The sequence below is a fragment of the Natator depressus genome, chromosome 11 (genome assembly GCF_965152275.1).
Source record: "Natator depressus isolate rNatDep1 chromosome 11, rNatDep2.hap1, whole genome shotgun sequence".
Lineage (NCBI taxonomy): Eukaryota > Metazoa > Chordata > Testudines > Cheloniidae > Natator > Natator depressus.
The window spans coordinates 35452764-35476792 of record NC_134244.1 but is presented as its reverse complement, the minus strand read 5'-3'; the positions used below and the strand labels follow the sequence as shown (position 1 = coordinate 35476792).

General features: G+C 41.8%; 1 protein-coding gene across 3 annotated transcripts in view; it reads left to right on the top strand.

The window, feature by feature from the left end:
* COBLL1 (cordon-bleu WH2 repeat protein like 1) overlaps positions 1-24029 on the top strand; it is a 120901-nt gene that overhangs the window by 43035 nt on the left and 53837 nt on the right. Inside the window, exon 1 of one of the 3 annotated variants that reach the window (XM_074967454.1) lies at positions 22159-22288. The exons of the other annotated variants lie outside the window; for them this stretch is intronic. The gene's annotated coding sequence lies outside the window, so the exon portion shown is untranslated. Of the gene's footprint in view, positions 1-22158; positions 22289-24029 lie in introns of those variants that run through there. 3 annotated transcript variants of the gene reach the window in all.

The window sequence follows — 24029 nt, the reverse complement described above, 5'->3', positions numbered from 1 at the left end:
CCTCCTTCCCTCCCCCTCCCAAAACCAAACAAAAACAAAAAACCCAGCAACCTCTCACCAAATATGGTGAGTTTTATTTGTGTTTGAGATGCCATGGCTTTGAATCAGAGGAGGTGCAGTTTTTTTTCTGCAGAAGGGAAAGAACATTGTATTACTTTTTGTCCATCCCTACCCCAGACTTTTCAGCTATGATTTTGGAAATTTGTTGCGTAAGATAATTCAAGTACCTTATAGTCATTTTCTTCAGATTGCCAATGTCTTGTTCAGAGGGAGGTGTAACATTGTGCTGCCTTTTTTTTTTTTTTTTTTTTTTTTTTTTGTAAATCGGCGTGATTGTGGCCCTAGCTACCTACCCTCTAATCCCTTTGGTGGGAATGGAGGTCTTCCTCTAAATCAATGTAAGAGCTTTACCAAACTTGTAACTAAGTCTTTAGCTGAGTAGTTTTGCAAGTTAGTTAAGATGGATGGACTTTCACTTTTAAACATGGTGTTGCTCCCATGTCAATTATTTGTGGAATTTTCCCATCACACTCTATTCACCTCACTCAGAGGAGGTATTTAATATTACTGGTATTCCAAATAAATTACAATCTATTATGAATGTCTTCTCTTCTTATTTTTTTATAAGATGAGCCGATGGCTAAACTGTGTAGAAAATACTTCAAGAAGTATCAGAGTAGCGTCCGTGTTAGTCTGTATTCGCAAAAAGAAAAGGATGCATCCGATGAAGTGAGCTGTAGCTCACGAAAGCTTATGCTGAAATAAATTTGTTAGTCTCTAAATTCGTAATTCCCTTGTGCGCCTGTCATGTCTTCCAGAAGGCTGTATGAAAGAATCCACAGTACACCACTGTTTGGAATGGCAATGGGAACTTTAAGACGCATACACAAAAGCTATTGCTTTTGACATACCTTATTGTAGTGCTAGCGTGAATGTAGGATTCAACAAAAAGTCTCTGTCGTGTGTAGATGCAGTGATTTGTGTTAACTGGGATCAGTCATGGAATCATAGAAATGTAGGATTGGAAGGGAGCTCGATAAGTCATAGTCCAGACTGCATCCCTGAGGCAAGACTAAATATTTTCTAAACCATTCCTGGACAGGTGTTTGTCTAATTTATTTTTTAAAACCTCCACTGATGGAGATTCCACAACCTCTTTAGGTAATTTGTTCCAGTGTTTAACTATCCTTACAGTTAGGAAGTTTTTTTCCTAATGTCTAACCTAAATCTCCCTTGCTGCAATTTAAGCCATTACTTCTTTTCCTGTCCTCAGTAGTAAAGGAGAACAATTTATCACCTTTCTCCTTATAACATCATTTTACATACTTGAAGACTGTTATCCTGTTCTCCCATCATTCTTCTCTTCTCCAGACTAAACAAACAAACACAATTTTTCAATCTTTCCTTGTAGGTCATGTTTTTTAGAGCTTTAATCATTTTTGTTGCTCTCCTCTGGTCTTTCTCCAATTTGTCCACATATGTCCCAAATGTGATGCCTAGAACTGGACACAGTACTCCAGTTGAGGCCTTATCAGTGCTGAGTAGAGCGGAAGAATTACTTCTCATGTCTTGCTTACAACAATCCTGCTAATACATCCTAGAATGATGTTCACTTCTTTTTGCAACAGAATTACATTGTTGACTGATATTTAATTTGTGATCAACTATAATCCCCAGATTCTTCTCTGCAGTACTCCGTCCTAGGCAGTCATTTCCCATTTTGTACTTGTGCAATTGATTATTCCTTCCTGTGTGTAATACTTTTGCCCTCATTCTATTTATTTCAGACCATTTCTCCAGTTTGTCAAGATCATTTTGAATTCTAATGCTGTCCTCCAGAGCACTTGCAACCCCTCCCAGCTTGGTATTGTCCACTAACTTGATACATGTATTCTCTATGCCATTATCCAAATCACTTAGGAAGATACTGAATAGAACTGGACCCTCTTTAGTGAGGACCGGGTTTGAAGGTGTCCCTTTTAGTCTCTTTAATGTTTCCCAAATGAGGTGTGAAGAGTTTGGATACTTGATGGGTTTCAGAGTAGCAGCCGTGTTAGTCTGTATCCGCAAAAAGAAAAGGAGTATTTGTTTGTCTCTAAGGTGCCACAAGTACTCCTTTTCTTTTTGTGGATACTTGATTTACATTTTAGTATTCTAGGTACTTCAAAGCTCAAGCTATTTGTCTGATGGCAAATTAGGAAATGAAATGGTACAAATTACCTTTTCTGGAAGCTGGCTACCATATGTGGGTTTGATTAAACACAGGCTAAATAGTTTAAAAAGCATTTTTGCATGAAATCATTTTAGTCAGATACCAGTCCTTCTTAACAGAAAACTTGCTTTAATAACAGAGGTATGTTGTTCTCATATTCTATCCCCTTAGCCATAATCCTTCTTAGTAAAATCTTAGCCAATAACTGTCCTCTGTTAGCTGTTGTAAATCTGTAAATGGCAACAAAGTGGTTTCATGAACTACTGTAAAATATTTAGTACTAACAGTTTGTCTATTCAAGTCATCAGAATTTTAATGCACAAGTGTTTTTTTGTTCTTGTTTTGACAAGTTCGTTTCTTTATTAAAACACTTTTCATTTCTCTATGGGCTTATTTGGTGTGGTAGGGTTTCCATGTTAAAGTGCTCTTAAGAAAGCCACAAACAAAGTATGGACGCTCTGTTCAAGATTGTACTGTATTCTTACACTTAATAAGTTGTGGGTAGAATTAATGGTGTTTTTCACCTAAAAAGCCCTAAATGGTTTGTGATCTAGTTATCTGAGAGGCGACCATATTCCCTATTTCATGCTGCTGGAGTTGACCATGGCAGAAGCATTTGAGAGAGTGCTACCTTATTATAAATGGAGTTGCATTCAACCTTTTGGGCACACTCCAAAGCCTACCTTTCCCCTCAGACTTTTGGGGAGGAGGAGGAGGGTTTGTGAAATGGGATATAAAGGAGACACAAGAGTTATTATTTAAGCATTACTTAATAGGCTTCTGGTAATATTATGACATTTCAATAATTGTTAGAGCACAATTACTTAAGTTGAGTGCTCTCCCTTCATTTTATATGAAGTACCTAGAATATGAGTTGGCATCACCAAAATACGAATAAATAATAAACTACTTACTTCTGGACTTGTTGAAGTTCCCAGAGTCAGCTGAATTAGTTCTGTTCATAGTTTTCCAGTCTACACTTTGCTAAATAAAAGGAAAAAATCCTGAAATTGGGCAAGTAATATAAAGGTGATGGAGAAAATACTTTTTATGTTACATATTAAATCTTTGTTACACAGTTTGAGAGCTTTACCAGAAAAGTGTGTAAACATAAGAACTGACATACTGGGTTAGACCAGTGGTCCTTTTATCTTAGTATCCTGTCTCTGGTCAGTACCAGAGCTTCAAGGACACTCTTCAGAACAGGGCAATTTTGGAGCGATCCAGAACTTCTTCCTCTTCTGGCAGTCAGAGATTTAGGGTCACCCCGAGCATGGGGCCATATCCCTGACCATCTTGGCTAATAGCCCCAATGGACTTATTCTCCATGAACTTTTCTGGTTCTGTTTTGAACCCTGTTATACTTTTGGCTATCACAACATACCACGGTGATGAATTAGACTAATTACATGATTAAACAATAAGGAAACTTTGGGTTTGTGCACTTCCTCAGGCTGTTAATCTAGCCAGTAATTAATCCCCAGGAAATTCCAGACCCAAAAGATTTCATTATTACTATACTAAATTGTGAAAAATATAAAAGCCTTAAAAAAAAAATTAACAAGCATTCCAAAGTAGCCATTGATAGTTTATTTTTAAATTGTGTCAGTGGGAAAAATAAATAATATATGATCCTTTCTGTACCATATTAATCTATATAAACCCAGTGGAATTTTAGAGGCTAATTCCCAGTCCTGCTTTGGTATTGATTACTGTTGTTTAACTGCCAGACAACTATGTATCGTGGCACCGATATACTGTGAAAGTACATCTATATCCACAGCAGACTGGACACCATTAAATTAGGCTTGAATAAAGACTGGGAGTGAATGGGTCATTACACAAAGTAAAAACTATTTCCCCATGCTAATTTTTCCCCCCTACTGTTACTCATACCTTCTTGTCAACTGTTTGAAATGGGCCATCCTGATTATGACTACAGAAGTTTTTTTTTTCTCCTGCTGATAATAGCCCACCTTAATTAATCGGTCTTGTTACAGTTGGTATGGCTATACCCATTTTTTCATGTTCTTTGTGTGTATATATCTTCCTACTGTATTTTTTACTGCATGCATTCAATGAAGTGGGTTTTAGCCCATGAAAGCTTATGCCCAAATAAATTTGTTAGTCTCTAAGGTGCCGCAAGTACTCCTCGTTTTTTTTAAGAGATCAGGTCATCTAAGCAGGGCGGCGGGGGGTAGGAGGGAAAGGAAAAAGTAATGTAGGGTGTGAAAGTGAGGATAAGAAGCTCTATGTGGAGAAGAGGAGCCACGGAAGTTATTCATAGACAGGGTGATAGGGGCAGAGTAAGGCGGGAAGGCAAACTAGTTGCATTTTTTTACAATGTATGTCCACTTCTGTTTGCGGCAGGGACTGCCTTTTTCTTCTGTTTGTACAGAACCTAGCATAATGGAGTTCTCGTCCATGACTAGGGCTTCTAGACATGATGGAAATACAAATAATAAACTACAATTATGATGGCTGTGCATAACATAAGCACACCCTCAAGAACTCAGAGTAGTCTCTAATGCTGCCGCACTAATTTGGATTAAAGTGGAGAGCTCTCACAATACAGCATCTCCATTGTTGATGGCTTGCACTGTCCTTTTCATTTCCACATAGTGCTGAATTAAGTGTGCCATGACTACTAAGATATGATACTACTCCAGTTCAAAAACTGTAATTGGCTAATTGAGGAAATTTGAGCTTTAAGATCATTTTTACAGACTTAGCTTAGTATAAACAAGGTGTTGTGGAAATATTTTTAAGCAAATATAATTTGATAGGGAAAAAAATCCCAAAAAGATATGGTTTAGGATGGGGAACAGCACAGCTGGACAACTCGTAATCAGACGAAGTTAAATGCAAATAGAAGGAAGGCTACCCTCATCTCTGAGAAATATAAGTAATTGGTCTGCTTCCAATCCATTTGGAGAGTTCATATCCATATTCTCCTCTGGAATAATTTTTTTTTTTTTTTTTGTGGTGGAGCAAAGTAAATGACTGGAGATTTAAATATGTTGATACACCAAAAGTCAGATATAGTCCCACTAGGTATAAAGCCACTGAAGAAATGCTTATGTTTCAAAGGTGTTTCTTTATATACACAACGGCTTTTCCAGTCACCCACTTAATAATTCAGGAATTTAATCTGGAAAAATGCCCATCCTTGCCCTGTTTAATCCAGGTTTCCTGCTATTCTTGCTGCATTAAAACTTGAATTTCTCATGGGTGTCATTTAAACAAAAACAATCAAAACTCTTCTAGGTTAGATGAAAAGGCTGATATTTTTAAGACATTCTCCTTGCTGCAACAATAGAGACGCCATATGGTTCAAAGCCTCCAATGTGCAGGATTCCCTATCAGGGATTCCAACAAGTAGCAAATTAGTAATTGACATCTTTTCTTGTACAGACATATAACTGAGGAGAGCACTGTTCTGACCTTAAATGAGGTCCAGTAGCATGTTTGTGCCTTGCACAACTACTTTCCAAGCCAATCACTTGTTAGTGGCAGTCAATGAGTCCTAGGACATTAGAGCCTTTGATTGAGCAAGATAAGGCTTCCACTTACTGGGATCATCAAAGTATGTCTGTCTGTTTCTCATTTTAATCTGTGAAGCAGTTTTCCAACACAGTAGAACCATGCTCCTTGGCCTCAGAACTGAGATTTACAAAGAGATCTCTTTGGAAAATGTCTTTTTCCTTAATGGCACTATACTGTTCAAATCGTTATTAGCTTGATTTTTTTTTTAAACTAGCAGAAATAAGACTAAATCAAGTGTCTCATGACTGACTTAATGAATCTCACCTAGTTTACCCCTTGTTGATGACACTAGTCAATAATGTTGACTAATTGATGATTTTATTTTTAGACAAAACCTTTTGCATATAGAAGTGCCAAGATTAGGAGTTGAATTGGAACACTTTGTGGAAGCTGAAAGCAGGTTAAAAATACTTAATCCTAAACAACTATATCCCTCCTTTCAACCCAAACCCTCCCGCATCCACCCCCCCCCCCCCAAAAAAAAAACAAATAAAAAAACCTTCATTGTCATTTTCCCTAATTTTTTCTTTGTTGGTTGTCCCAGCCACCCCTTTTTTTAAAGCTTGGCTTTTGCTCCATACTAAGTCAGTTACCTTGTGCCTTCCATATGATTCCTCAAAAAGAAAAGGAGTACTGACACTTCCAGAGGCTGGGTCTGGTTGTTAGAAAGGCAGCACTTTCTGTGGTGGAGGAGATTTCCTTGGCTGTATCTTTCCTGATTTTTACCATCTATTTTATTTCTTTTCTCTTCCCCCTGACCTTATTTTTTTTGTTCTACGCTTGTGTCTGTCTTCCTTCCCTACCACAGTTGTCTTCTGTTTCCTTTTTCATTATTTTAATGGGGGTTCTCTGGAGTAACTATAGGTGCAGTCCTTGAGGTTGGGAATTGGGCATGTACGTTGCCTGGGCAGCTCTGGGAACATCTCAGCACACACTATTTACATCCTGTTTTTCATATTAAGAATTTTCTTGCAAAGCATAGTAAAAAGTATTTTTTGAAAATAAATATCGTATGGTGTATATAGAATAGGAATTTTATGTTTCATAATGGTGACATTAGAAAAATATATCTTAAGACATGCCTAAAAAGCATATTTGTACAAATATGAAAACTGTTGAATTCCTTTCTTGGGTATTTACTAGAGATATTAAGTGCCTGGCACTTATATGGTCTGTGTGTTTGTAAAACTCATGAAAAACAGCAGTCAGTCTTGTTTAAAGTTAAACAATGATTGTCAGAAGGGGTGATTTAAAAATTTTTTTTTCCTGCCAATTAGTTTGGCTTTTTACGAAGAATATATTATAATACTAAAATAATAATTTTAACTTTTCTAGTGCACTGCTTCTTTTGACTATATGATTTATAAAGCATCTTCTACATTATAACAATTGGTGTTGTTAGAGTTAATTCCAAGAATTGAAAACAGAGAATGTTTTGCTTATTAAAGATATGTCCAGAACAAAATCTTCAACACTCTTGTTTTCATTTGTACTCTGAATCCTGGGCATTTAGAGTGAGTGTGTGTGTGTGTGTGTGTGTGTGTGTGTGTGTGTCAAGGGAGGGGGGAGAGGGGGAATCACTGTTACACTAAATACTAGCTAATGGGATTGACCATAAGGACCCTCTCACCTCGCAGGGTCCTAGAGCCCAGGCTCCAGCTTGAGCCCAACATCTACACCACAATTCAACAGCCCCTTAACCCGAGCACACCATGAACCTAAGTCAGCTGGCCTGGACCTGCCAGGGGTTTTTAATTACAGAGTAGGAATACCCTTAGTTTTTAAAAATTTAGCTTCATGTCTGCCTGCCTCTGCCTATGAACCACTCTGGCAGCTGAGATCATCTGAAACACTTCTGTTAGCAGTTCCTAGATTTGAATATCTGTGGCTGGGTGGCAGATTGTCTGCAAGGGAGAATCCTGACTCTGAAATTCACTTTCCCGATTGGTCCAGTGGAGCCTGACCTTAACCTTCAAAGCACAGTGTAAAACCCATTTGTTCACTCTGACTTTTGCTTGAGGTGGGTTAACTGTGATGAAAGCTTGTGTTTAGGATTGCTCAGGTAATGGGTTAGGGATGTTACTCATAAGTGAGTAACCTCCCCAGCTGTTACCGGAGCAACCCTCAATACAATTAGCCACCAGAGTGCTTTGGAGGTTGCACCTTATCTTTTCTTATGGCAGGAGGTAATTATGAATTTGGGGAGTGTCCTCTGTTGGAGCCAATTTTGGCAGAGGGATGTTAAATTTTTTAATTGGTTTTGTTTATTAGATAATGGGCTCAAGCTTTTATAAATCGCACTATAAATAGCTAAATCACAAGCACTGCAAGCCTTCCTGCAAATCTTTAGAATGGAAATTAATTTGTGTGTGTGTTTGTGTGATAAAAGTATTTATTAGCTAGTTTAGAGAACATTTTTGGGCTACACAACATGATTACTTAGTTACTAACCAGTAATTTCTGCTGTGATTAAATGACCAAATGGGATGTAAAATGTGCTATTTTGCTCTTGCCGTCCAAGAATTCACACCTGCTTGCTAAAATCACCTGCAGTTGTACTACTTGTGTATAAGTGGGGTGGGTGGTTTCTTATAGAGCAGTGGTTCCCAAACTGGGGCTTGCAAAATGTTACAGGGGTTTTTAGGGGAAAAAATTCCCTTGTTAGACAGAGCTGTCCCTAGGGACCCCGGGCAGCACGGGGCCAGCAACCTGGAGCCCCTGGACTTCCAAGAGCTAAGCAGCTCAAAGCAAGCATATCTATCACACTGAGGAGATTTAAACTTCAAGACTCCTTATAAAAAATGGAAAGGGAGATAGATATTTTTTGCTTTTTTAAAATTAAATAGGCAGCTAGTGTATTTAAAATTATGAAGAACAAGTTTAAGCTTTGTTGTAACGTGGGTTGTTTGCCTGGACTGCTCAAGACCTGAATGCTTGAGTAGGAGGAACTCTTTGAGTTGGCTTCTTAAATACGTTCATGCTGTTTCACATCTGATACTCCTTGATGAAATGTAGGAGCCTTGTCTTATAACAGGCTTATTCAAAGTGATACAAGCTATGAAAGTGAGATCTTGGAAGAGTGTTGCTGTTTTCATAATGTAATAAAAATACTTTAGTGACAAATAATAAATAATAAATAGTGTGTAATAAGATGTCATAAAAACAAATTTTCTGTTTCCAAGATCACTGCTTTTATAATTTATACTCAAGTGAAGGAGAAAATCCCTGGAAATACTCATTTTTAGGAAGGGGTTCGCAAGACTTGACATTTTAGTGAAAAGGGTTCACAGGTTGTTAAAGTTTGAGAACCACTGTTGTAGAGCAAGGAGAGAGGGAAAGTAAGTATGGAAGGGGGAGATAGATGGTCTCATTTCTGAAGGTTCCCATTAATAACATCCTTTGTTACGACTGTATTGTAAATGGTATCAGGTTTGGAAAGCTGGGCTGAGTTTTTTCCTCCTTAAGTTCCAAAGCTACAGAAGACCTAACAGAGCTACTTAATAATCTTTCCTGTATTGGCTGAAACAGATATGTCAGGATTAAAGACTATACAGATCTGTAGATGTGCTATGTAGGTTGTTTGGTCAGGTGGTGAGATTTATAAATAGGTAGGTTTAATGATGTCATTAGGGAAGAACTGGCACTACACTGAACTCAATATGCATACTCTGCCTATCTTGCCTCCGCCTATGTATCCTTTTGAAAGAAATTCACTTGATTTAAGTGATGAAGAAAAAATTGTGACTTATTGGAGGTAAGGAAAGCAGCAGTTTAATCAGTTTGTAAAATATGTTCAAGTTTTTAAGTTAAATAAGTAGAATAGTGTATGCATTGCTTGAAAACTATTACGTATGTTGAGTGTCATATCAACAATGTTCTCATTTAGTACATACAGATTAAACTTTATCCATGTATTCCTCTCTGCCTGATTAACTGAGAGGTCTAGACACACTGGGTGAGTTAATGTGTCACGTGTCTGGTAAGAATAAGAGTGGAGTGTCAGTGTTCTTGCTACATGTCCTTGCTTATTGGGGTGTAAGTCTTCCTTGTAACACTACTTGGAACAAATTATGTCCGTAGTTACACACCTGCAACAACATTTTGTCAATGGTATTGTACGAGTATGATAGAAAGCAGAATTTGGCTGTTGGAGTTTTATATATTGTCCCACAATTTAAAAATAATAATATACAAGAAACTGAAAAACATATTAATGGCTGACCTAAAGCAAAAAAAATTACATTTTCTGAAGTTACCTTTTAGTTTTTATATCTATAGTATAGTCTGAATTTGTTTTAGGCACTACTCTTTTAGAACCCAGTCCTACAAGTACAGTTACATGGGGGGACCCCTACTGACTTCAGTGAGACTCTGAGTAGGTGCATGAGTTTGTTCACATGTTGCAGGATTGAGGCCTAAAAGCTGATTTCCTTTAATGTGAATCTAGCTGCCATTTGTCTATAGTTACATTGCTTAGAGCTAAAATCTATTTAAAAAAACAAAACAAAACCAAAGCTACTCAACTTGTTCAGCATAATATATTTTTAAATCAAAATAGCTTGAGCATTTAAAAAAAATCCTCCACGCTACTCATGGCGAATTAATGGCTTATGGATTAATTTTTTTATGAAATGTTTTAAACCTGTTAGGATTAGTAAAATGTGCTTTATAACTTCATGTTTTTTCTCTGCCAAGTTTTCAAATAGACGATGTTAGTCTCTGTTGAAACCTCTGAAATTGGACTCTTTTAAAAAAAACTTATTGCATACATAAACAAGACTGTTAATTATAAATAAATGCTGATAAACTTTCATATAGAGTGTGTATACTACTGCTACTTTATGTAATATTTTAATTCTAGATACAGATTTGTACATCTTTAGCAGTTCAAGTTTGTTGTAATTTTCAAGGCACTGCAAATTGGCATCAGTTTATCAGCTTCTATAATACTAGACTGAAGAGTCTCATAGTATCAGAAAAATGACTTGAAATGTATAGAAACACCCAAGAATTGTTTCTGAACAAAGGTTGATTCTCCAAATAATTTGGCTGTAGAGTTTATTTGAATTGTATTGGGACGTTATTTCTAGGTTGACCCAAGGGATAGTTTGCTTTCAGTATGTTGCAAGTGTATGTTATAAACTGCGTACTACTTTTGTAGATGATGATTATGCAAACAGATATGGATAATTCAGTGTCAGAATCGTGAAAGATGTTATACTGTTTACATTTAGATTTTAAGTGGTTATATTTGCATTATTCCATGTGAAATTATGTACCTTTAGGTTTAATTGGGTTATATTTAAAGATTACACTCTAAATTGAATGGAATATAGCTGATGTGATATCTTATTGATTTACTTTTCTTGCTACCTCTGTTTTACAGGGATATAGTCAAGGATTTTAGGACAAACCTTTCCTGGGCCTTCAGCTGTAGGCGTGCGATAGGTGCATGTATGATAGGAGTATGTAGTTTCACTTTTTTGGACTTGAGTTCCGGCCTTGGTTCAGGCAACAAAGAAAGAATTCGAAGAATCTTGCTCATGCAAGCAAATTCCTTGTAAAATTGAGTATGTTGCCTGCATACAATTATAAAGTAAAAGCAAAGTGGTGAAAAATGTTAGGTCACAGAATCAATGCTGTTCTTCTCCACTATCTTAGGAGTGTGCCTATCATATGGTAGAAATCAGTGTGCCTTTGTAAAAAATTAAATGAATCCTCCTTTATAGCTGTAATACCCATTTTTAACCCAGCAATATTTAGAAGGAAATGGTCAGTTTACAAATCATATTTTTATAAAACTTTTGCCATGCGTATGACTAACACCTTAGTTTATTAAAACTGGAAAGTATTTTGAATACTGGAAGTAAACTGAATGTATATACTATTTGTTTACTTTTTGCATATCACTAAATATAGACAATTCAATTGAATTGTCAAGTGTGTTTCCAATATTTAGATTGCTAACAGTGTGGGAACATGCTTATTTTTAATATTTCCATTGGATTTCTTGTTTTGTTTAATGCATAGACACCTTTCCATTGTCCTTTAGATTTTGTGAATGCTTATTTTTGTGTTTTTTAAAAAAATCTTTGGGCTATGTTTGAGCTAGCTCATCCTTTTCAGTATTCATCAGGATAGTTTAGAAGAGTTCCAGTAAATTTCTCAGGGTGGGATATTGCCAATTTTAAAAGTGCTTAAAAGTTAACCTCCCCAGTCTTTGCTTCTCTCTTTCCTTCCCTCAGAGAAAAATAATAATGTTATCAGTTAACTATTAGATTGAGATTGTCTTTTAAATTATATCTTCCCTTTCTTCCTAAGAGAGAGAACGGGGGTGGGGGTTGGGGAGCTTATGATGATAGGTGTAAGAAGACAGTAGCATCAAAGAGGAAGCTGCTGCTGACAGGTTCCCAACCATGGGATAGGGATCTTGCTGTGTTTGAAGAGAATCCTCTCCACTTCCCTGCTTGCCTGCTTCAAGAATCCAGCAAGCCAGCGTGAGCTCTTTCAGGAGGGATTAAACAGACAAGGTAGATGCTGAGTGCTGGTACCGCCTGTGCTCTAAGCCTGTCTGAAGAAAGGTACCCTCTTCTCCCCAACAAGGAGTTTTGGGGCAGGCCTTGTCTCTTTTTGCATTTGGGGCCAGGAGTGGCCAACCTAAAAGTGAGTCAGTTCAAGTGGTACAAGGGGAGGGAGGTGTCTGCTGTTAGCAATGGCAGAAGTGGACCTGAAAACTACTGGTTAGCCTTATGTAACAAAGGGCTGGGATCAGAGTTTGCACTATTCCCAACACCTTCCCTTCCCCACCCAGTGCTACCAGGTAACCAAGAGCAATCATGGGCTTCCACACCAGCACCAGCGATACCCTCTTACCCTTTCCAGACCTGATGTTGGTGAATATCCCACTGTCTCATAACTTCTAAGATAAGAAGAGGGTTCCCCAGATTTTGAGGAAGTGAGGGTTCTTGGCAAGTGCTCACTTAACTGGCCAGGTGACAATGGTTGCTCCACCGATCCCCTGCTTGGAGCAATGCTGAGCTACTGGACCTGATCAGGGGAGAGGAGGCTGTGGAGGGACCTAGCATGCCCTGCGATCATGCCCCCCCTTCCCACAAGACCTATCCTCAAAATGGAGAGAGCTGCACTGTGGGATAGCTGCCCTCAGTGCGCTGCTCTTACGATGGAAGTGCTGCAAATGTGAACACGATCTGACACCTGTGGAAGGAAGTGAGTACACAAACCAACGCTTTTCTTTTACTGGTTCCCTATCACCGGTGTAACTGACAGCGCAAAAACTCTGCAAGTGTAGACATAGACATAGATTGTGGCTAAAAGCAACAGTTAGCCTCAGCACGAATCTTGACATTTTTCCTTTGAGACTGATGCATTAGTACAGGAAGTATTTGAGTTTCTGCCATTGTGAAACAGTAGCACACTTAGTAGGGATGGTGAGTGCCCAGGCTTTTCAGTAAAACCTTATTTACAGCATACAATGGAGAAATCAATTCTCCTGATCAGTTTCTGTCCCTTCACTCTTCTTGGAGTTTTTTTGGTTGACGTTTTTAGCCTTGTTTTCTTTTTGTTTGTATAGTTTTTATCTCATTCTTCGTCTTTGACCTACCTTTTGGTTTTCTTTCACTGCCTCCGCCTGTTTACTTGTCACTCTTCCCATTTAGTCTTTCTTACCTCATCCCTTTCTCAAGTCTTCTCTGAATAGTGTGTTTAACATTATTTGTCTCTCAGGGCTTGTCTGCATACAAAATTAAGTTGACTTTATCTAATTCGACCTTGAGCTTCCAAATTAATTAAGTCGATGGTGCGTGGCCACACCATGCTCATTGTCTCAATGGAGTGCGTCCTCACTAACAGTGCCTGCATCGATGCACAAAGCAGTGCATCATGGGTATCTATCCCAAAGTGCAACTTGCTGCAGTGTGTTTTGGGAGGTTTGTGCAATGCCTCATGGGACCAAAACATTGTTGCAGGGGAAAATGGGAACATTGTGTTGGCATCCCATGATGCACTCTGCTCCCTCCCTCATATCAACGGCAAACAACCTAGTGGTTTTTGCGCCTTAAAACCGCCACACGTATGTCATAACCCCAGAAGCATGCAGCCTGCTCAGCTGTGCACTCTTGCTGTGAGCATCTCAAACACCTCGCGTCTTCTCATGCAGTATTTCCAGAGCTGAAGTAGGGCCCTCCGCACGGAACATAGCAATGTCCGGCAAGCAGCCCTGCTGCAAGCCATTGAAAAAAACAATTCACAATTGCTGCTGGCAGTCACAGAGCAGCTGCACTCTGAGTGCCGTTTCTGGTCCTGTGAAACAAGCACTGACTGGTGGGACTGCATCATTTTGCAGGTATGGGATGATGAGCAGTGGCTGCAGAACTTTCGAATGCGGAAAGCCACCTTCCAGGAACTTTGTGCAGAGCTTCCCCCTGCCCTGCAGTTCAGCAACACAAAAATGAGAGCTGCTCTGACAGTGGAGAGGCGAGTGGCGATCACTATTTGGAAACTTGCAATGCCAGACAGTTACCGGTCAGTAGGGTATCAATTTGGAGTAGGTAAATTAACCGTGGGAGCTGCTGTGCTCCAAATATGCAGGACCATTAATCGACTTCTGCTATGAAGGATAGTGAGTCTGGGAAATGTGCAGGACGTAATGGATGGTTTTGCCCTGATGGGGTTCCCTAATTGGGGTGGGGCGAAAGATGGCACCTATATTCTCATCTTGGCACCAGACTACCTTGCCGAAGAGTATATAAACCGAAAGAGATACTTTTTAATGGTGTTGCAAGCGTTGGTGGATCACAGGGGGGTGTTTCACAGACATCAGCGTAGGATGATCGGGAAAGGTTCATGAGGCACGTATCTTTAGGAACTTGAGTCTGTTAAAAAAGCTGCAATCCGGGACAGAAGAAAGTCTGGGACTTTCTTTCCAGACCACAAAATGAACATTGATGGCGTTGAGATGCCTATAGTTATCCTGGGGGGACCCAGCCTACCCCTTGCTCCCATGGCTCATGAAGCCATTAAGTTTCAATATTGTCATGAAAAGTAAAGCACTGCTGGAAGATGTAATGCTTTTTGCAGCACAATGCGCATGTATCTAGTACAATACAGTTCCACGTGTACAGCAGCATATGGCTTTGTTGAGTTTAGCTGATGTCTTCCAACATCTCCTTGTTGTGATGAAAAACAATATTTTGGACAGCCAATGATCATTATTTCTCCCTCGCTACCAGTATGCTAGAAAGTGAGTATTGTATAATGGTAGTCAGTTTGGGAGCTAATAGCCTTACTGCGTGTTAGTCTGTATGAACTGTGACTGAGTTTGCGCTATATTGAATATACAATAGAAAATTAAATGCATTCTTAACTTTAGCTAAGAGCTAACTATCTAACAGCATCTTCAAGCCCAGCATTGGAAATATAATAATTCCATATTTTGATCGGACAACTGATATCTGCTTTGTTCTGTTAAGATGGACAATCAGGTTTAAGTGTATTAAAAAGGAATGCAGCATATGTGATGTGTTCAGTAGTGAGAAGAGTGTTAAATACTTTTGATACAAAAAGACATTTCATGAGCATTTCAACTTTTAATTCCAACATGTGATCTAATGCAGAGTAGCTTGTCAACATCTGTGTACTTGCCCTGCCAAGAAAAGCCATGTGTTCCAAATTTCCCATTCCAGAAAAAAAAATATTCTCTGTGGAGGTAACAAATTCATATGATGTTGTGTTACAAATGCTACTGTTCTTTTTTGAGTGATTGCTCATATTGATTCCAATTAGGTGTGTGCATGCCGTTGGAAAGTTTTTCCCCTAGCAGCACCCATCAGATTGGCTGTGGAGCCCCCTGGAGCGGTGCCTTTATGGCGCTCAATATATGACCCTGCCGACCCAGTGCCTCCTCAGTTCCTTCTTACCGCCAGTGACAGTCATTGGAACCGTGGCATCTTGCTTTGCAAGCTCTACACATTTCCCTAGCTTCTGATTCGGACTGTTTGTATTTTGTAGTTGATTAGTTCTTAGTTGGTTCTTAGTTATTGTAGTTCTAGTTCGTTAGTTACTTAGCTGTTGGGCTGGGGGGTTTACCCTCCACCCCGACTGTGTTCTCCTTGGGGGACTTACATGCCTGAGTCCCAGGGGTTCAAGCCCTGCAAGAAGCCCGTGCCAACAGGTGACCCTCATGACGCTTGTTTAAAGTTGTCATAAATATAAAGGGAAGGGTAAACACCTTTAAAATCCCTCCTGGCCAGAGGAAAAATCCTTTCACCTGTAAAGGGTTAAGAAGCTAGGATAACCTCGCTGGCACCTGATCCAAAATGACCAATGAGGAGACAAATTACTTTCAAAAGCTGGGAGGAGGGAGAAAAAACAAAGGGTCTGTGTCTGTCTGTGTGATGCTTTTGCTGGGGACAGAACAGGAATGGAGTCTTAGAATTTAGTAAGTAATCTAGCTAGATATGCATTAGATTATGATTTCTTTAAATGGCTGAGAAAATAAGCTGTGCTGAATAGAGTGGATATTCCTGTCTGTGTGTCTTTTTGTAACTTAAGGTTTTGCCTAGAGGGATTCTCTGTTTTGAATCTAATTACCCTGTAAGGTATTTACCATCCTGATTTTACAGGGGTGATTCCTTTTTTTACTGTTTCTTCCATTAAAATTCTTCTTTTCAAGAACTGAATGCTTTTTTCATTGTTCTTAAGATCCAAGGGTTTGGGTCTGTGGTCACCTATGCAAATTGGTGAGGATTTTTACCAAACCTTCCCCAGGAAGTGGGGTGCAAGGGTTGGGAGGATTTTGGGGGGAAAGACGTTTCCAAACAACGCTTTCCGAATAAAATAAACTCGGATAAACATTTGGTGGTGGCAGTGGAAGTCCAAGGGCAAAGGGTAAAATAGTTTCTGCCTTGGGGAAGTTTTAACCTAAGCTGGTAAAAGTAAGCTTAGGAGGTTTTCATGCAGGGCCCCACATCTGTACCCTAGAGTTCAGAGTGGGGAAGAAACCTTGACAAAAGTGTCTGGGGGAAGCACATCAGTCAGAAAAGTGCAGGATTGGTAAGGGTTTCGTCCCCGAACCAAGGAGGAGCGGTACTTTAGATTGAAGCAGCTCCTTATTGAGGTGGCACTTAAACTGCAACCCATATCTGCATCGCAGGACCCAGCTCTGAGTTCGTTGGTGCACAATGCCCTGGTGCCAGTGGTGGAGGTGGCACTGCGGAATGACTCTGATAGAGACCTGTGGCACCATCGCTCCCCGGCACTGAAGACAGCGGGACTGGCCTTGCACCGATCCCATTCACCGGTGTAGAAGCGACGCTGGAAGCAAGGGAGGAGTGGTTCCCCTACTTCAGGACCCACCCCATCAGAGCCAGCCAATGAGGCGTGTCCCACGGAGGAGCCCCCGGAGCCGAAACTTTTGGAGCCTGCACCATTGACTTTGGCCCCGCAAGGGAGACCGTTGAGTCCAGTGCACTTGGACTCCCTGGGTCCGGTGGTGGAGGAGGTAGAACTGCATTCCACCCCAGACACCTTTTGAGGCTGCCAGGGACCTCATTGCAATGATGGCACCGAGGTCCCCGGCCCTTCCTATTACCTCCGATACCACCACCGTCCCAGGGAAAGCCAGCAATACCTGCCCTCCGACAGCCTGCAGAGGGGAGGCACTGCTCGGGGTCCCGGCACCAGTCGCACTCGCGGCACAGGTCTGACTCGCAGCACCCACCAGCAGGCAATCCTGAGCAGGTACAGTTTTAATTCCTGGAACTCAATGCTGAAATTTAGGGAGCTGGTACCAGCAGAGTCCAAGGAGGAGTTTCAGGCAGTTGTCAAGGAGGGTCAGGCAGTGGCACGGACTTCTTTACAGGCCTCACTGGACACTGCGGACTCGGCAGTGCGTACCTTGTCCTCAGGGATAGCTATGTGGCATAGTTCATGGTTGCAGGCCTTGGGGATCCCGCCCGCGGTTCAGCAAACTGCAGGACATACCCTTTGATGGGGTGGGCCTGTTTGCCAAACCGACTGACTCCAGGCTGCATAGCCTCAAAGATTCTAGGGCGACAATGAAATCTTTGGGTATGCATATCCCGGCAACCCAGTGAAAGCCCTTTAAGCCCCAACCGCTGCAACAGCGGTCGTATCCTCCTCGGCCGAGGCAAGATATTTACAGGTGCAGGGGTAGGAATGACATGGCCAGGGCCCGACTAAGCCTTCGTTGGGCTCAAAACAGACATTTTGACGGTGGATTCGAGAACGGAGCACCTGTCTCAATGCTAGATCCTTCCCCGTGTTTTTGAACCATCTATCCCACTTCTGCCAGGCGTGGTCTCAAATAACATTGGAACACTGGGTTCTTTGCATGGTGGAAGTGGGATAGTCTCTCCAATTCTGCTCCTACCTCCCACCCTGCTTCCTCATCCCTCTTGAGGGACCCCTCTCATGAGCAACTCCTCATCCAGGAGGTGCAGGTGCTCCTTGCTATAGGAGCGGTGTCGGAGGTTCCTCAGGAACTAAGGGTCAAGGGATTCTGTTCCTGATATTTCCTAATCCCTAAAGCAAAGGGGGTGGGGGTCTCAGACCCATTCTAGACCTGCAAGGACTCAAGAAGTTCATGGTAAAGATGGAGACCATGTGGAACTTCAACAATACAATTATCCCTTCTCTGGATCGGGAGACTGGTTCGCTGCCCTCGACATGAAAGATGCGTATTTTCACATAGCAATTTGCCCTGCACACAGACGTGTTTTTTAAGGTTCGTGATTGAGCAAAAACAGTATCGGTTCACGGTCCTTCCCTTTGGACTATCGACAGCCCCATGAGTGTTCACCAAGTGCATGTCAGTGGTAGCAGCCTTCCTCCGAAGGAGACAGGTGCAGGTGGAGTCTGGTCACATCCACGTTTGAGAGACTCTGTCTCCTCCTCAATGTGAACAAGTCAACCTTGTCACCAACCCAGAGAACAGCGTTTATTGGAGCAGTGTTGTACTCTGTCTAGGCAAGAGCACGTCTGCCGGAGTTCTGATTCCAAGCTATGACCAGCATCATTCGATGCATAATAGAGTACCCAACTATCACAGCGAGGAATTGCCTCAGTCTCCTCGGTCGCATGGCTGCCTGCATGTACATGGTCTGGCATGCCAGGCTGATGCTCAGGCCTCTACAGATGTGTCTCACTTCGATATACTGCCCAGGGCACAACAACCTGGGTTTAGTGGTCATGGTGCCACAGAAGGTACTAGAGTCATTCCAGTGGTGGGTCAGTGCTTGAATAGTCTGTGAAGGAGTCCCCTTCAGCAACCCTCAACCTTCCTTGTCTGGGGTGCACATCTGGGAGATCTCTGAACGCAGGCCTCTGGGCACAGGATGAGCTCTCTTTCCATATCAATATCAAGGAGCTCAGAGCTGTGCAATTTGCTTACCAGGGTTTTCAGTCTCAACTGCAAGGCCAGTATGTGGTAGTTATGATGGACAACACCACTGCAATGTTTTATATCAACAAGCAGGGTGGAACCCAGTCCTCGCCCCTCTGCCAGGAGGCTCTGGGAATTCTGTATAGCCCACTCCATTCACCTGGAAGCATCGCATCTGCCAGGAGTCCAGAATGTACTGGTGGACCACCTCAGCAGGTCCCTCCACAACCACAAGTGGTCCATCTGGCCGGACGTCATTCACTCCTTTTTCAGAGGTGGGGGGTTCCCCCAGGTTGACCTATTTGCCACTCAGAGAACAGGAAGTGCCCAGTGTTTTGTTCCTTCCAGAAAAGCAGCCCAGGCTCAATCACAGATGCATTCCTGCTACCCTGGGGAGGCCATCTGCTCTATGCCTTTCCCCCAGTCCCTCTCATGCACAAGGTCCTGCTCAAGGTCCGCAGTGATGGGGCGGAAATAATTCTCATGCCACCAGCGTGGCCTCTTCAACACTGGTACACCATGCAGAGACACTGCACTCTCTGCATGTTCAGCGAGCACTAGCCTTCTACATCGAGCGCACTAAGCCATTCAGGAAGTCGAACCAGTTGTTCGTAGCAGTGGCAGACCAGATGAAAGGACTCCTGGTCTCATCTTAAAGAATATCTTCCTGGATCACGTCCTGCATCCGCATGTGCTACAAGCTGGCCAAGACACCAGCTCCTGCACTTACAGCACACTCCACAAGGCACAGGCCTCATCGGCGGTGTTCCTGGCCCAGGTCCCGATACAAGAAATCTGCAGGGCAGCAACTTGGTCCTGGGTGCATATGTTCACCTCTCATTACACCAGCATGCCAGAGATGATGTAGCTTTCGGCAGAGCGGTGCTCCAGTCAGCGATTCCATAACTCCAACCCCATCGCCTAGGTAAGGCTTGGGAATCAATCTAATTGGAATCGATGTGAGCAATCACTTGAAAAAAAACGGTTATTCACCTTCTCGTAACTGTTGTTCTTCAAGATGTGTTGCTCATATCCATTCCAAACACACCCACCTTCCCCTCTGTCGCGGTAACCAGTAAGAAGGAACTGAGGAGGCACCGGGTCAGCAGGGTCATATATTGAGCTCCATGAAGGCGCCACTCCAGGGGGCTCCAGAGCCAAGCCAATGGGTGCTGCTAGGGGAAAAGCTTTCCGACGACTGTGCACGTGGTGCGCACACACCTAATTGGAATGGATATGAGCAACACATCTCGAAGAACAACAGTTATGAGAAGGTGAGTAACCGTTTTTTGTGTGTCACTAACTTGAGAGCTATGTAGTTCTAATTTTGTATTTATTTTATTATTTCTTATTTTGATTTAATAAGAAACATTTAAAGATTTAAAGAAAATATAAAAAAATAACTTTATGCAGTCTCTCTACACCCTAGTAACATTTCAGTTTAGAATTACAAAATAACAGCCACCAGCATAATGCAGTAGAAAAGTCGTGTTCCAGGCCAGACAGAATATTATAGATACCCTTGTGGTGACTTGCTTGGACTAATTTTAGAATCACTTTTCTATTTTTATGGCATGCGTTACCAGGTGACACTGTTACACACAATCTTCCAAGTTCTGTTTTTTTTTTAAGCATGTAAGCAAATGTTCACTGTTGGAGAGGCATGCTGCGTTGGTGTCAATTTTGGGTTCTGTGTGGTTCTGTGTAAAAGCAGTGGGAGATGGGCAAGCAGCTAGAAAATTTGGTCTCTGATTAGCGTCAATTCTTGAGGCAGAGTTGCTCCCTGGGAACAGGGCATTGGTATTAGGATGAGATTCCTGAAATAAGGGATTGCCTGCATGCTGTTTAATCACCTCTCTTCAAGAACTGGTATATATGTGTAAATAAAATAAGTTAAACTTAGTATATACCCAGATTCCACATCACAGATTTCACCTGGGGAAAGGGAGCCACCAAAGAAGTGGGAAACAACAACAACAACAACAACAAGGGGGGCGGGATGGGGTAGGGGAGAGGAAATGAATAAGACAAAAAGGATTAAAAACAGAGAAAAGGACAAAAGAGTGAAGACAAAAGGGGGGTGTGTTTGCCACCAAATGGAATGAATAGGCAGCAGGTTTAAAACAAAGAAAAGGAAGTGTTTCTTCACACAATGCACAGTCAACCATGTAATGCTGATGGGAGAGAGCACTCCCGTTGACATAATAAAACCAGCTTAATGAGCAGCGGAGCTATGTCAGCGGGAGAGCGTTTCCCGCCGACGTAGCGTTGTGTACATGAGCACTTATGCAGGCAAAACTTATGTTGCTCAGAGGTGTTCTTTTTCACACCCTGAGTGACAAAAGTTTTGCCGACATAAGTGCCAATGTAGCCCTGGCCTCAGTTCTATATCTTTCTTCAGCATAAACTGCCATTGTATGAATTGGGTTATGGTTTTATGATGTGGACAAATGTAAACTTTGGGTTAACTCATATTGTTAGTGACATCTGATAGCTTTGAGACCAGACCTCCAGCAGTGAAGGCAATTGCATTCGCCTACTTGGTTAGAGAAGTAATATTAACCCATCAATGCTTGTTGAACAAATCTTGCCCTCCTCTTTAGTTTTTAAGGGTTAAAAGCCAACAAGGGCAGTTCTGACCCATTCAGTGCAAGGATCATCCTAGGCATCTTAAAGAAGTAAAAACAGGCCAAAAGAGGGAGAATTGATTTATTCTGCATTGTTAGAACCTGTTTTATTTGATAAAATGTACATATTTACAATTTTTAGTAGTACCACTTTTATTTTTGTCACTAGTTTCTTCTTTTAACCTATATAAAAGCCAGAGTCTCCACCTTAAAAAAAAAACAATAGTGATTCACAAACTGTTTTCTGAAGTTTTCATGTAACCCAGAAATAACCCTGGCATGCTGCCCATGCTGACCAAAGTTAATTAAGTACCCGTTAGCTCCATGCATTTGAATTTCTCACAGAGGAGTTGTAAACCCAAACTAACAACACTGATTTAAGCTCTGTAACCCTGTATATAAGCAAATTTAATTTTTTTAAAATAAATATATGAATGGAGGAAGGTTCTGAATCTTCATCATGGTTGCTTGATTTGGAAAACTGTAAGTACTACTGATTTGTTTTATAGGGCAGGGGTTCTCAACCTTTTTCTCTCTGAGGCCCCCCTCGACATGCTATTAAAAACTCCAGGGCCTGGGGGGGCCGGGGCCTTGGGCATAGGTGTAGTTTGACTTCTATTTTGGGGGCCAGGGGCCAGCAGGCCTTGAGCCACCTAAACATGGAGGGGTCCAGAGAGGGAGTGCCACTTCCACCCTCTGACTCACCTCAGCAGGCCACCCAGCCTGTCTGGGTTGGGGGCGGGGAGGCGCAACCAAAAATTAAAACTCAAGTGTGAGGGGCTTAGCTCAAAAATTCTGAAAATTTTAGGGTGCAGGCAGGGAAGTAGCTCGGTGCAGGTAAGGGGTAGCTGGGGTTGGGTGCACATGGGGTGGCTGTGGGTGCAGGGAGAGGGTATCTAGGAGGTGTGTGCGGGCAGGGGATAGCTCAGGGTGTAGGGAGGGTATAGCCTCAGGGTATAGGGAGAGGGGTATTAGGAGTTGTGCGCTGGGAGGACTCCCCTGCGGTCCCTGTTCCCAGAGGGGTCTGCCAGCCATGGAGCTGGGTCTCCTAACCTGGGCGGCTCTTACTGGCTGCCTCTGTGGGAGCAAAGGGGGCTGGGAGCTGAGGAGCAGCTTCAACCTGGGGCACCAGCAGGAGAAGTGGGAACGCTGCCACTGCGTGCTCCGTGGCACCAGCCAGAGCAGCAGCTGTCCCGCACTGCCTGGCTCTGGCTTCCAGCCTTCAACCTGGCCAGGGGGCGGGGGGAGGTGATTGGGAGGGGGAGGTGTGGAGCTGCCCCCAGGACTGCCGTGCTCTTGCGCTGCAATTTGGGGGAGGGGGGCAATGCCCTCCATGACCCCAACTTTGCCCAGGGGCTCAGGGCTTCTGCCCCACAGGGGCTTCAGCCGCAGGGCCCCACAGCCCCCTTGAAAGGGCTCACGGACCCCCGGTTGTGAACTGCCGTAGAGGATGTGAATAGTTAAATTATCCCACTTGGACTTTTGAAGTTCAAAGCTCTTTAAGTACTTTCAGAAACAGACTGATTAGTCATGTGAAATCTTGTCACAATTTAGTAGTTACATAGTCTTGTTTTGCAATGCTACTGTGGACCTTGCTGTTTGTTCTTAAGTGTAAGTAGCTTTGAGCTTCAGTTTTTGCAGGGAAGGTATGTGTTCTATTCTCTGTATGCTAAAGCTTTGTTCTAATTTCGTGCATTGTAGGTCATTGCAAGTAATCCGAGTAATTGACATTTCTTTGGGCTTGCATTAAAAGTAAATTGCTTTCATTTGGGACATGCAGATACTTAAAACATGTTTCTATATTGACATTTATTTGTTTTTTGTAGTGAGTGTAACTTCAGCATTCCCTTAACAATTAGATGAAGGATATAAAAGCAAAGAGATTATACAAGTTAATACATGCCTTGAAGTTCTGTACATGAATTTTTATTAAGCTGTACATTTTTGGGGAAATGTTTCAGGAATATATCCTTTTCCACTGAATATAAAGTTCATACTTTTCCAAATACTTCCCTCATGTTCAGCTCAATGTTTTAAAGTTATGGGAATTTTTTTAATAAGTTGTCAAGCTTCCTGAAGAGTTTCTGTAAATAAAGTATGACTGTTGCATCAAAGGAAGAAGTCTACTGCATGCGTCTGGAAATTTTTTTGAATGCCCTAAAGTATTTTGTCACTGAAGACTGATTTCTGGTTGTTCTTTCAAACTGAGATATTACTTCAGGAA